The sequence below is a fragment of the Sinocyclocheilus grahami genome, unplaced genomic scaffold, assembly GCF_001515645.1.
Source record: "Sinocyclocheilus grahami isolate Dianchi unplaced genomic scaffold, SAMN03320097.WGS_v1.1 scaffold656.1, whole genome shotgun sequence".
NCBI classification, from domain to species: Eukaryota; Metazoa; Chordata; class Actinopteri; order Cypriniformes; family Cyprinidae; genus Sinocyclocheilus; species Sinocyclocheilus grahami.
The window spans coordinates 17,589-29,153 of record NW_015505835.1 but is presented as its reverse complement, the minus strand read 5'-3'; the positions used below and the strand labels follow the sequence as shown (position 1 = coordinate 29,153).

The following is an 11,565-nucleotide window of genomic DNA, read 5'->3' as shown; positions in this document are numbered from 1 at the left end:
TCCCGAGACACGGCCAAAGCTCTTTAACAGCCCCAATCTAAACTTCTGCTTACTTTGCCTCTCCAAGCTGATCACATATATCCCTCTTTAATTTTTTAGGTGTCTTTTCATCCGTATGTTTTCATTGTTGCTCTTTGCTACAGTTCATTCATAGAGATAAATTGTTTCATAATGTTGTTGTTATATTAATAATGAACAATTAAATTCTACAAATGGAAAATAATAATATAATAATTATTACCACTTATTATTATTTCCACTTATCATATTTTAGCACAATAATAGTAATAACACTGATTAACTATTTTAGTATCATTGAGATATTTTGAATTTGTTTTGTATTTATTATATTTTCTGTTTTAAATTAAATTCATTTAAATTTTAGTTAAAACTTTTGTGTTGTGTATGATGTCATTTCTGTTTTTTTTCCTAGCGTTTAGTATTTTAGTAATTGTTTTATGATTTTTATTTAAGCTGTAGTTATTTTAGTACATCAAGTTAAAAGATAAATGAGAAATGTTGCCTTGGCAACTAGCGGAAATAAAATATTTAAGTATTTTTATTATTATTATCATTTTTCTGTTAAAATTTATTTCAAGGAACACTATTTATGTTTTAATACTATAATAACATTTTAATAACAATATGGTAATTAACAGTTATTAACATTTAAAATCAACTAAATAAGTAAATATTTAAATTAAATATATGAAAAATTTATTATTATTATTTAGGAGTTTTAAATACATTTTGTGATTAATAATAATTATATGAATTGAATAATGCTTAAATATTTTTATATTATTAAATAAAAAATACAATTAATAAAATTCACTTAAAGTATTTTTGTTAAAGTATTGCATAATCTTTTAACTTGATGTACTAAAATAACTACAGCTTAAATAAATATCATAAAACAATTACTAAAATACTAAACGTTAGAAAAAAACATACACAACACAAAAGTTTTAACTAAAATTTAAATGAATTTAATTTCAAACAGAAAATATAATAAAAACAAATTCAAAATATCTCAATGATACTAAAATATTTCATCAGTATTATTACTATTATTGTGCTAAAATATGATAAGTGGAAATAATATTAATATTAATAATAATAATAATAATAATTGAATCATATGAAGATGACAACAGATCCCAGTGTTTCCCTGAGACTGATTAGTCTTAGAGTCTCAATCATGCAGTCTGACTCTGAATCCGCAGTTGAGAAAAAAGCAGCTCAGTCAAACGCGAAACGTGTCTGACTGTGGACTGTGAGGACTGTGTTTTGGGGGATTGTGGGTAGAGTGTCATTCTTCAGTGTCTCATGACTGTTCTTCACTCTTTGGATTAGAATTGAAGCATTTTCCTATCAGAATATTACTATTGATTATAAGTGTGATTCAGAAAGAAAGAAAGAAAAAAAAAAAAACACTTGTTTATCATGTTGAGGAGAAGGACAATTGCCAAAGTGATCATACCTTAATTTTCATCTAGCAGACAATAAAACCTCATAGCAACTCACACACACAACGCTCATAACACATTAGCAACCACCCAAAGTAACACCCTGGAAACCACCTTACAACACTCTAGTAACCGCATAGCTAAACACAATCTCAGAACATACTTGGAACCAGTTTTTATATTGTATAGCGCAAGCCTGCAAGGTAACTATTTAATTAAACTATTTAATTAAATAAAAATAAATTCAATAATAATTACTAAATAAATTAAACAACATTAGATGTTTTTAAACCTAGCAACATGTGAGAACAGTTCTTCCATCATTTAAACAGTTTGATATAGTGATTCATTAATTTCCTGTAGAATTGATTTTCAGGAGACATTTTTGCTGTGTGTGTATGTGTGTGTGTGTGTGCGAGTGCACATGCATAAAGAGGGCAAGATAATTAACAAATAAATTAATTAATTAGAATACAAATTATTACATATTAAACATTATTATTGCTTTGGGCATTATTTTAAACCCAGCAACAAGCTAAAAACAACTTCAAATCCCAAGCCGCATAATATCACCTTGACAACCAACAACACCAAGAACAAAAACAACAACAATAACAATAATACTAATAATAACAATATTTTACTGACTCTCAATTCTGGCAAGTCTGCTGTGTTAGTGCTATTAGATTTGAGTGTGGCATTGACCACTCTGTTCTGATCTCTCATTTGGAGCACTGGGTGGGCATTCAGGGAAATGCTCTTAAATGTTTTCAATACTATTTAAATAATAGAAGGTTCTCTGTTTGCATGGGTGAATTTACTTTGGATGCAGCTCCTTTTACGTGTGGAGTCCCTCAAGGCTCTATTCTCGCCCCGATTTTATTCTCCTTGTATATGCTTCCCCTGGGGTCAATCTTTAAGAAACATGGAATCTCCTTCCACTGTTACACATATGATACCCTAATAACATGGGTTTGAATTCTCTATTTGTTTATTTGTTTTATTTGACAAAATTTTAAACATAATACAAAAAAGTTCAAGTTCAGAAACTCACCACACAAACATCAAAACATCAATAATAAAACAACCATGTTTTTTACTTCCCTTCTAAAAATACTATCAACTTGTATCTCTTGAATACACCCAGGTAATTTATTCCAAGCAACAGAGCTAGTATATAAAAAAATATATTTTTCCCATTTCACTCTTAAAACTACAAGGATATATGTATATCATTACTACTCGCCTTTGTAAAACGACAGTGAACCTCTCTTACAAATACATAATATCCCAACAGATACTTTGGAACCATTTTCTTTAATATCTTAAACACCATCACCAATTTAAAAAAAAAAACGTTTTTTTATAAATACTTCTTTTTTTATTTATTTCTTCTTTGAAATACTGGTATGCTAAAAAACTGCAGCATAATTAAAGTGTGACAGCACTAATGCACCTGCCAACATTTTTAAAATTTCAATGTCTAAGAAAGCCGCCTGTCTTGCTAAAAATTTAATTCGATTACAAATTTTTGAATGAGCTAAAGCAGCCATCTTTTCTCCTGTGAAATTACTGTCCAAAACACAACCCAAATATTTTACTTCTCGTTTAGGTGTAATAATCTCCAACCTTTACCTCTAATCTAAAGCATTTTTTTTTCAATTTAGCAGTCGAGCCAAATAATATCACAACTTCAGTTTTCTCCAAATGTAAAGACAGTTTATTATGGCAAAACCATTTGGAGACCCCTTCAATCTCTCTACTTAATTAATTTTCAATGTTTTCCTTCCTCTCATGAGACACAATTATTGCTGCATCATCTGCATATAATAAAAGCGTATTTGACCATTTTTAAATCATTAATATATAATTAAAAAAAAGTAAAGGACCTAATACACTCCCTTGCGGAACCCCATATGAAATGGTAAAACAATCCAAAAACACCCCATTTAAATCTATTGGCTTGTCTATCGGATGTTAAGGCCTGGATATCCCTAAATTTTTTTCAACTCAATGAAGACAAAACTGAGTTTATAGTTTTCGAATCTTCAGAAGCTGCTATCTCCCCTTGTTTAAATTTTGGCCATTTGTCTTCATGTGTGAAACCACCACTACTGACAAATTTAGGTGTATTTTGGCAAATTAAATTTGCTCTCAAATTTGACAAACCGATTAGTACGCTAGTCAAAACCATTTTTTTACATCTCAGAGTCCTTGCTAAAGTAAAATAATTTATTTCTTTTAAGGACTTTAAAAGGGTTATTCATGCTTTTACTTCAACGAGGCTTGATTATTGTAATTCCATTTATATGGGTATTAACCAACCATCTCCAAATGGTGCAAAATGCTGCTGCTATGCTCCTTACTGGTGTGCATAAATGAGAGCAAATTACCCCAGTACTAATATTTCTTCATTGGCTCCCAATTTGTTATTGTTATTTGTTATGAGTTGTTTCTAAAAATCTTGTTGCTGGTTTTTAAAGCTGAGAATGGGTTAGCTCCTGTATATATATTTGCGATTTATTATCTGTGCAGATTCCTGGAAGGTCTGTTAGGACATCCAACCAGAGACTGTTAAATGTTCCTCGGGTTAGACAGAAATGGAGAGGAGATCGAGCCTTTGCAGTTGCCACACTGAAACTCTGGAACAGTTTACCTGTTGTTATTAGAACTGCCTCTACACTGCATGAGTTTAAAATAAAACTCAAAACCCATCTTTTTTTCTCTGGCTTAACTGTAGTTGATTTGTGATGTGTCTGGTCTATTCTGTGCTGTAATTTATGTTTTACATGGTTTTAAATGTTGATGATATTCTGTAAAGCACCTTGGTCAACAACTGTGCTATATAAATAAAGCTGAGTTGAGAATAATAGTACTAACAATAATAGTTATAAATTGTAATAAAATGTAATAATAATCATTGTTTTATAGTGCAAGTTAATTATTAACCCAATTAAATCTAAATAAATACAATAATAATCATTATCACTGACATTTTTAACCATTCCAAGCCACTCAGAACGACTTGGCAACCACATATTAACACTCTGGCAGAAAAATATTTTCTTCAGAAAATAAAGAAATCTAGATTTATGTACTTATATTTTTATTCATAAGTAATTTAATAAAAACCATATGCACATGTTTATTAAGTATCATGTCATTTACTGAGAACACTGAGCTTTTCAGCCACTCACTATCAAGTTAGTCTGTGGTTTTTACATGTCTTGTTCGCTGGTCTCTTCTCTCTCTCTCTCACGGTTCAGCGGCAGGGCAGTGGGTCATGCCATGCTTTTGATTTTCACACTGTTTCTCCACTCAATGCCACATCATGTTAATCAGGGTTAACAATCCAGGTTCCTGCTAAGCAGGGGACTCGGCGGCTCAGTGTGGCCCTGTGCGGGTGACACAGATGGGGGCGATAATCCCGACGCCTGCGGACCTCAGTGGCCATCAGGGCGGTACAAGGGTGAACAAACACTAAACTAAAGCGACTGCACCAGAGACAGGAGAAGTTCATTCTTCAGACAAACTTGTTTTGTATGGGGTTTTTATGGAGTGGACTAATGAGCGTGATTTCGCCGTCCCAACACTTTTGTTCAGAATATCTGCTGCTGGGAAAGTGTTTGGGAGATTTCGTCACTGGACACCTGTTTTTTTTTTCTCCTATCAAACTAAACCAATTAATGAGACAAAAGAAGAGAAGAACAAATTGCTTATTCTAAAGTACATTTTCCATAATCAAGAGAACAAGGTTATGCTCCTTTTTGAAAGATTGTAACGTCTCATTAGACATCTGCAGCAATAATGCAGAGTAATGTTGTTCCAAACCCGTGTGATTTTCTCTCCTCTGTGAAACACAAAAAGAAAAAATGTGAATGATGTAGAAGTAATTTTTCCCATTACAATGACTATTGCAATATTTGAATAGGGACAGAATAGTGTTAAATGTTGATGATATTCTGTAAAGCACCTTGGTCAACAACTGTGCTATATAAATAAAGCTGAGTTGAGAATAATAGTACTAACAATAATAGTTATAAATTGTAATAAAATGTAATAATAATCATTGTTTTATAGTGCAAGTTAATTATTAACCCAATTAAATCTAAATAAATACAATAATAATCATTATCACTGACATTTTTAACCATTCCAAGCCACTCAGAACGACTTGGCAACCACATATTAACACTCTGGCAGAAAAATATTTTCTTCAGAAAATAAAGAAATCTAGATTTATGTACTTATATTTTTATTCATAAGTAATTTAATAAAAACCATATGCACATGTTTATTAAGTATCATGTCATTTACTGAGAACACTGAGCTTTTCAGCCACTCACTATCAAGTTAGTCTGTGGTTTTTACATGTCTTGTTCACTGGTCTCTTCTCTCTCTCTCTCACGGTTCAGCGGCAGGGGGGCGGGTCATGCCATGCTTTTGATTTTCACACTGTTTCTCCACTCAATGCCACATCATGTTAATCAGGGTTAACAATCCAGGTTCCTGCTAAGCAGGGGACTCGGCGGCTCAGTGTGGCCCTGTGCGGGTGACACAGATGGGGGCGATAATCCCGACGCCTGCGGACCTCAGTGGCCATCAGGGCGGTACAAGGGTGAACAAACACTAAACTAAAGCGACTGCACCAGAGACAGGAGAAGTTCATTCTTCAGACAAACTTGTTTTGTATGGGGTTTTTATGGAGTGGACTAATGAGCGTGATTTCGCCGTCCCAACACTTTTGTTCAGAATATCTGCTGCTGGGAAAGTGTTTGGGAGATTTCGTCACTGGACACCTGTTTTTTTTTTCTCCTATCAAACTAAACCAATTAATGAGACAAAAGAAGAGAAGAACAAATTGCTTATTCTAAAGTACATTTTCCATAATCAAGAGAACAAGGTTATGCTCCTTTTTGAAAGATTGTAACGTCTCATTAGACATCTGCAGCAATAATGCAGAGTAATGTTGTTCCAAACCCGTGTGATTTTCTCTCCTCTGTGAAACACAAAAAGAAAAAATGTGAATGATGTAGAAGTAATTTTTCCCATTACAATGACTATTGCAATATTTGAATAGGGACAGAATAGTGTTTTTTTTTTTTTACATGTGCGGCACTAAAGCAGAGGCTATTGTAGCTCCAAACCTGCATTATTTTATTTTGTGCAACACTAAATATAAAAATTGAACAATCTGTTGGTCATTTTTCTTTGTGATGTCTATTGCGATATTTGAATGTGACAGAATCTTTTTTTAATTGACATCAGCAGCACTAAAGCAAAGAGTAATGTTGTTCCAAACCAGTGTTATTTTCTTCTGCGAATCAACAAAAGGGGGAAAAAAAATCGGAATGATGTAGAAGTCAGTTTTTCCCTCAATGACTATTGTGATATTTGAATTGTGACAGAATTTTTATTTTTTTACATCTATGGCACTAATGCAGACAGTAACGTCGTTCCAACCTCATATTATCTTCTTTTGTGAAACACAAAAGGAACATTTTTGATGATGTATTTAGTAGTTTTTTTATATATTGTGATGACTTTTGCGATCATTTAAATTACGGCTGATTTTTTTTTTCTTTCACATTTGTGGCACTAATGCAAAGACTAATAGCATTTAATCCCATATTATCAATGATGTATTAGTTGTTTTTGTTTTTTTAATTGCAATGAATATTGTGATATTTGAATTGCAACAATCTTAATTGCGCCACATAAAGGGAAAATTAACGTCGTTTCTAAGCTGTATGAAAAAAAATCAAATTATTTAGTAGTCCTTATTTTTTTCACTGCGATGACTATTCAAATTCAAAATTCGAACAATACTTATTTTTTATTGGATCTTTTCAATGATTTGATTTATCCAGTTCACACAAATAGTCTGATTAATTCTTTCTTGAATTGGAATCCTATTCTACACAGTCTCATGACAAACTGCGATACTTTATACAAAATTGCTAGATTGTATGATATTGTACAACTTAGATTTTACAAAAAAAAAAATATACTGCAATACAAGATACATGATCATCAGGTTATTTTTTATTTTTATTTAAAAGGTTTTGCAGATAATTTATAATGAAAGTTTTTAGCATGTTTATGTACTGATTATATATTCTGATAATGTGTAATCAGAAAATTCTTATTTTTGTAACTATAAACATCCTTAAGAGAGCAGAAAAATATGTAACAAAAGTGAATCATCCAGATGTAGTTGGCCTGGCAATATTTTTCAGTTTATTAAGAAACACGGGGTAAAAATAGACTTTATGGGATAATAACATAACGGAAAACACTGCGCGCGCACACACACACACACACACACACACACACACACACACAAAAAGACTTTGTGGCCAAGCACCTGGATGACTCCCATCAGAACACAGATCCCAGTATTTTCAGTATGAAACAGAAAATGTTTCAATAGAGTACTGAAGGTGTTTTTTTTTTCAATAATTATTAAATTAATTTTAGATGAATGCTCCCATTTGAAAAGTTAATGTCAAATTTGTCTAACAAATCTAACAAAATCTAGCCTGACCTTTGTACATTAATCAGAAGCTGAAAAGTTAAATTCAGAACATTTAAAAAACAGCATAATATTAATACATATAGTTTGTACACAATAATAACACATATTGTTGCACTAAAAAACTAAAGTAAAAATGCATACAGTTTTTAAACAAATATTGTCTGGCGCACGTAGATCCATGACACAAATTATGACACATTAAATATGTTAAAACAAAAATCACTTTTGTTTGTTTGTTGTTCGAATATTAAGGACAACATATTTCTGCAAAAAAAAAAAGAAAGAACAAAACCATAGTAACACAGACTATAATCTCGTTCTTATCCATGTTAATTGAAGAGTATGTTCAATTAATATGTTGTTGCATATAGTGATCGCAGTGTGCAGTTTTAACAAATACAGTCATTTTACAAGTCAGCCAGTGCAGAAGAGAATCGAGGAGTAATGAGTTTATTGTAGATTTATGAATGCCTCAGTATTTCTCAGTCATTCTCAGTGGTTGCGGGATTGTTTTATGCGAGTTAATGTCGTCCTCTAGTGTACAGTTTATGTATAGATGTATTCTACAGTGATTCAATGAACACTCAATGAATGGGAAGTTGTGGCCTAATGGTTAGAGAGTCGGACTCATAACCCAAAGGTTCCGGGTTCGAGTCTCGTACTGGCAGGGATTGTACGTGGGGGGAGTGACAGCGCTCAGTCGTGGTACTCTCCCACCTTCAATACCACGACTGAGGTGCTCTTGAGCAAAGCACCGAACCCCCAACTGCTCCCCGGGCGCCGCAGCATAAATGGCTGCCCACTGCTCCGGGTGTGTGTTCACTGCTGTGTGTGTGCATTTTGGATGGGTAAATGCAGAGCACTAATTCCGAGTATGGGTCACCATACTTGGCCACATGTCACTTCACTCACTCACTAATAATCTCAATCAGTCTTTAGTGCAATGCAAAAGAAATTGCATTGTAAAATAGTATTATTTTAATAAAATTAACAACATAAAATATATTTTATTTCTCCAAAAACAATCTATTTTTCTTATCTTATTTATTTATCCAAATATAGTAAATGTGTATGTACTTACCATTATATTTTAATGGGCTTTTCCACGACATTCTAATTTATTGAGATGCACCTGTATATGAAACAAATTTAAATGTTGTGCTTTCACATTTTTTTTTCAAAAATATTTTATATATTTTTAGATCATGCAGAACTTTGTTCAATCCTGTCATGCTGAGACAATTCACCATTTAAAAACAAGTTTGTTCTTTATGAAACTAAATCATATTCTTGTGTTTTGTCAAGCTCTATAGTTTAACTGTTATAGGAAAAAAGTCATCCTTGTTTGATCAATTTTAGATTAAAAAAAAATTCTATGTATAAGAATATTAAGCCACTGAATTGTAAAATAATAATAATAATAATAATAAATTAATAAAATAAACAAATAAAATAAAATTTTATTAATTTTATTTAATTTTATCTCACAATTCTGACATTTTTTGAATGTCATTTTGATAGAAACATCCATTTATCACAAGAGTCTTGGCCCTGATCAAAGCTCCGAGATTCACCTGATTTATTCAACAGCCTCGCGTTTGCTTTTGTCATTCTGCTTGTTATGTTAGTCTTACTCCTCTCCTGTGGTCTCCATTCACTGCTGTTTATTTGTGTTGCAGTCAATCCAGATGTTATCCAGTGGTCACTGATGGTGTTTCAGCTGGAGCTGCATTAACTGTCAGTGTGTCAAACCTAGACTGAGTTCTCAAGATTTGAGTCAAAAGATTCAGTAACAGCTCACCGACAGTGGCACAATCTAGTTGATATCAAACCTAGAGACAAAGAAAGAATATTGTTAAATAATAAGCTACTTTTTTATTTTCACTATCTATCTATCTATCTATCTATCTATCTATCTATCTATCTATCATCAGTGGTGTAATGTAACAAAGTAATAATACTTCATTACAGTACTTAAGTATTTTTTGGGATTATCTGTACTTTACTTGAGTTTTTATATTTCAGCCAACTTTTACTTATACTCCACTACATTTCCCCCGAAGCATATTCGTTACTTACTACAAAATAGTCAGAAGTCAGAAGAACACGGACTGCAGGAAAGCAGGTTTGACGAATCAGGTGTCTGGCTGGCGCTTAAAAACACCTTTGCTCATGTGCAAACAAGTGCTCACACAACCGCGGATGATTTCATTTTCCACTCAAGTCGAGTCTGGGGTGTGCGATATACAGTATATCTTCTGCGATAATATGGTAAGTGTTGTAATGATGTGCGATCTGACATTATCGATCACCAAATCACACAAACAGAGACAGGGTGCATGCACGTGATTTATTAGTCTATTATTACATGGCACTGTGGAATACTTGATTCTGATTGGTCAATCGCGCCATCCAGCGGTATGTTATTCCCAGATAACAACCGCCAAATTGAATAACTCATCGCTCATCCGGGTACTACGAGTTATCTTGACCGGTACTACTTATATGCTTAACGAGTCACTCCGCTATCGTTGACTGTCTGGCGCCATCTTGTGACTGAAAACACTTAACCACCGCGTGTTACAATGGAAGACTTCAGCATTAATTTCAACATATATGGTAAAAACAAATCACGCTTCGCGGGGTTTATTCTGAGATAACAACCGGCCCGGTTGTTATCTCAGAATAAACCCCTTCAGGCTGATACAAGACCCCGACGCTTCGCGGGGTTTATTCTGAGATAACAACCGGTTGGATGCACATTATGCCTTACTTAAAACTCAATTCCAGGCATTCTAAATTGTAGATGGCAAAAATGCTTCTGTATGCTTTTTATATTTATATAATTTAATATAGTTAACTTAATCTATATCACAAAGAGTACCATTTTTCTGCAGATATCAACATGAACGCATTTAATAATCATTTTATACAAGTTCAGTGACTTACATTTTAGACATAATATTGCTTGTTTTTGCTCAATTTTGCAAACTAATATAATTCCAAACAAAGATCACAGCACTGTTTTGCGTCTCTGAGCAATGAACGGTGTTTACTTATTGAATGAATCAGCATTTTGAACGAATCGGTTGAATAAATGATTCAGTGATTCACTCATCAACACAGTCAAATGCTTTGTTTCTGAATGAATCAGTTGTTTGAATGAATCGGTTGAATCTCAATGACTCACTCATTAACAGTAACTTGCTGTCACCTACTGGCGGTTTTAATTTCACATTTCAACTATTTTTCATGTTTTAAATCATTTCAAATATCAGTAGCCTATTCAACATGTTAAAAACAAAACATTATTTATGCATCTGTAACTGCAGGTTAAATGCATCCATATCCCCTGAGATACATAAACTGTGTAAATACATCTAAATATCACTTCAGATGCAGACTCCAGAAATGTTTTCTTATGTTGGAATGAAATATATTCCAACAGACAGACAGACAGATAGATAGATAGATAGATAGATAGATAGATAGATAGATAGATAGATAGATAGATAGATAGATAGATAGATAGATAGATAGATAGAGACAGTTAGAATG

The 11,565-nt window shown here is 32.8% G+C and overlaps 1 protein-coding gene across 1 annotated transcript in view; it reads right to left on the bottom strand.

The window, feature by feature from the left end:
- Positions 1-9,475: 9,475 nt before the first annotated feature.
- The window catches only part of LOC107558711 (uncharacterized), a 19,087-nt gene continuing 16,997 nt past the window's right edge, over positions 9,476-11,565 (bottom strand). The window contains exon 9 of the mRNA XM_016242377.1: positions 9,476-9,839. The gene's annotated coding sequence lies outside the window, so the exon portion shown is untranslated. The remainder of the gene's footprint in view (positions 9,840-11,565) is intronic.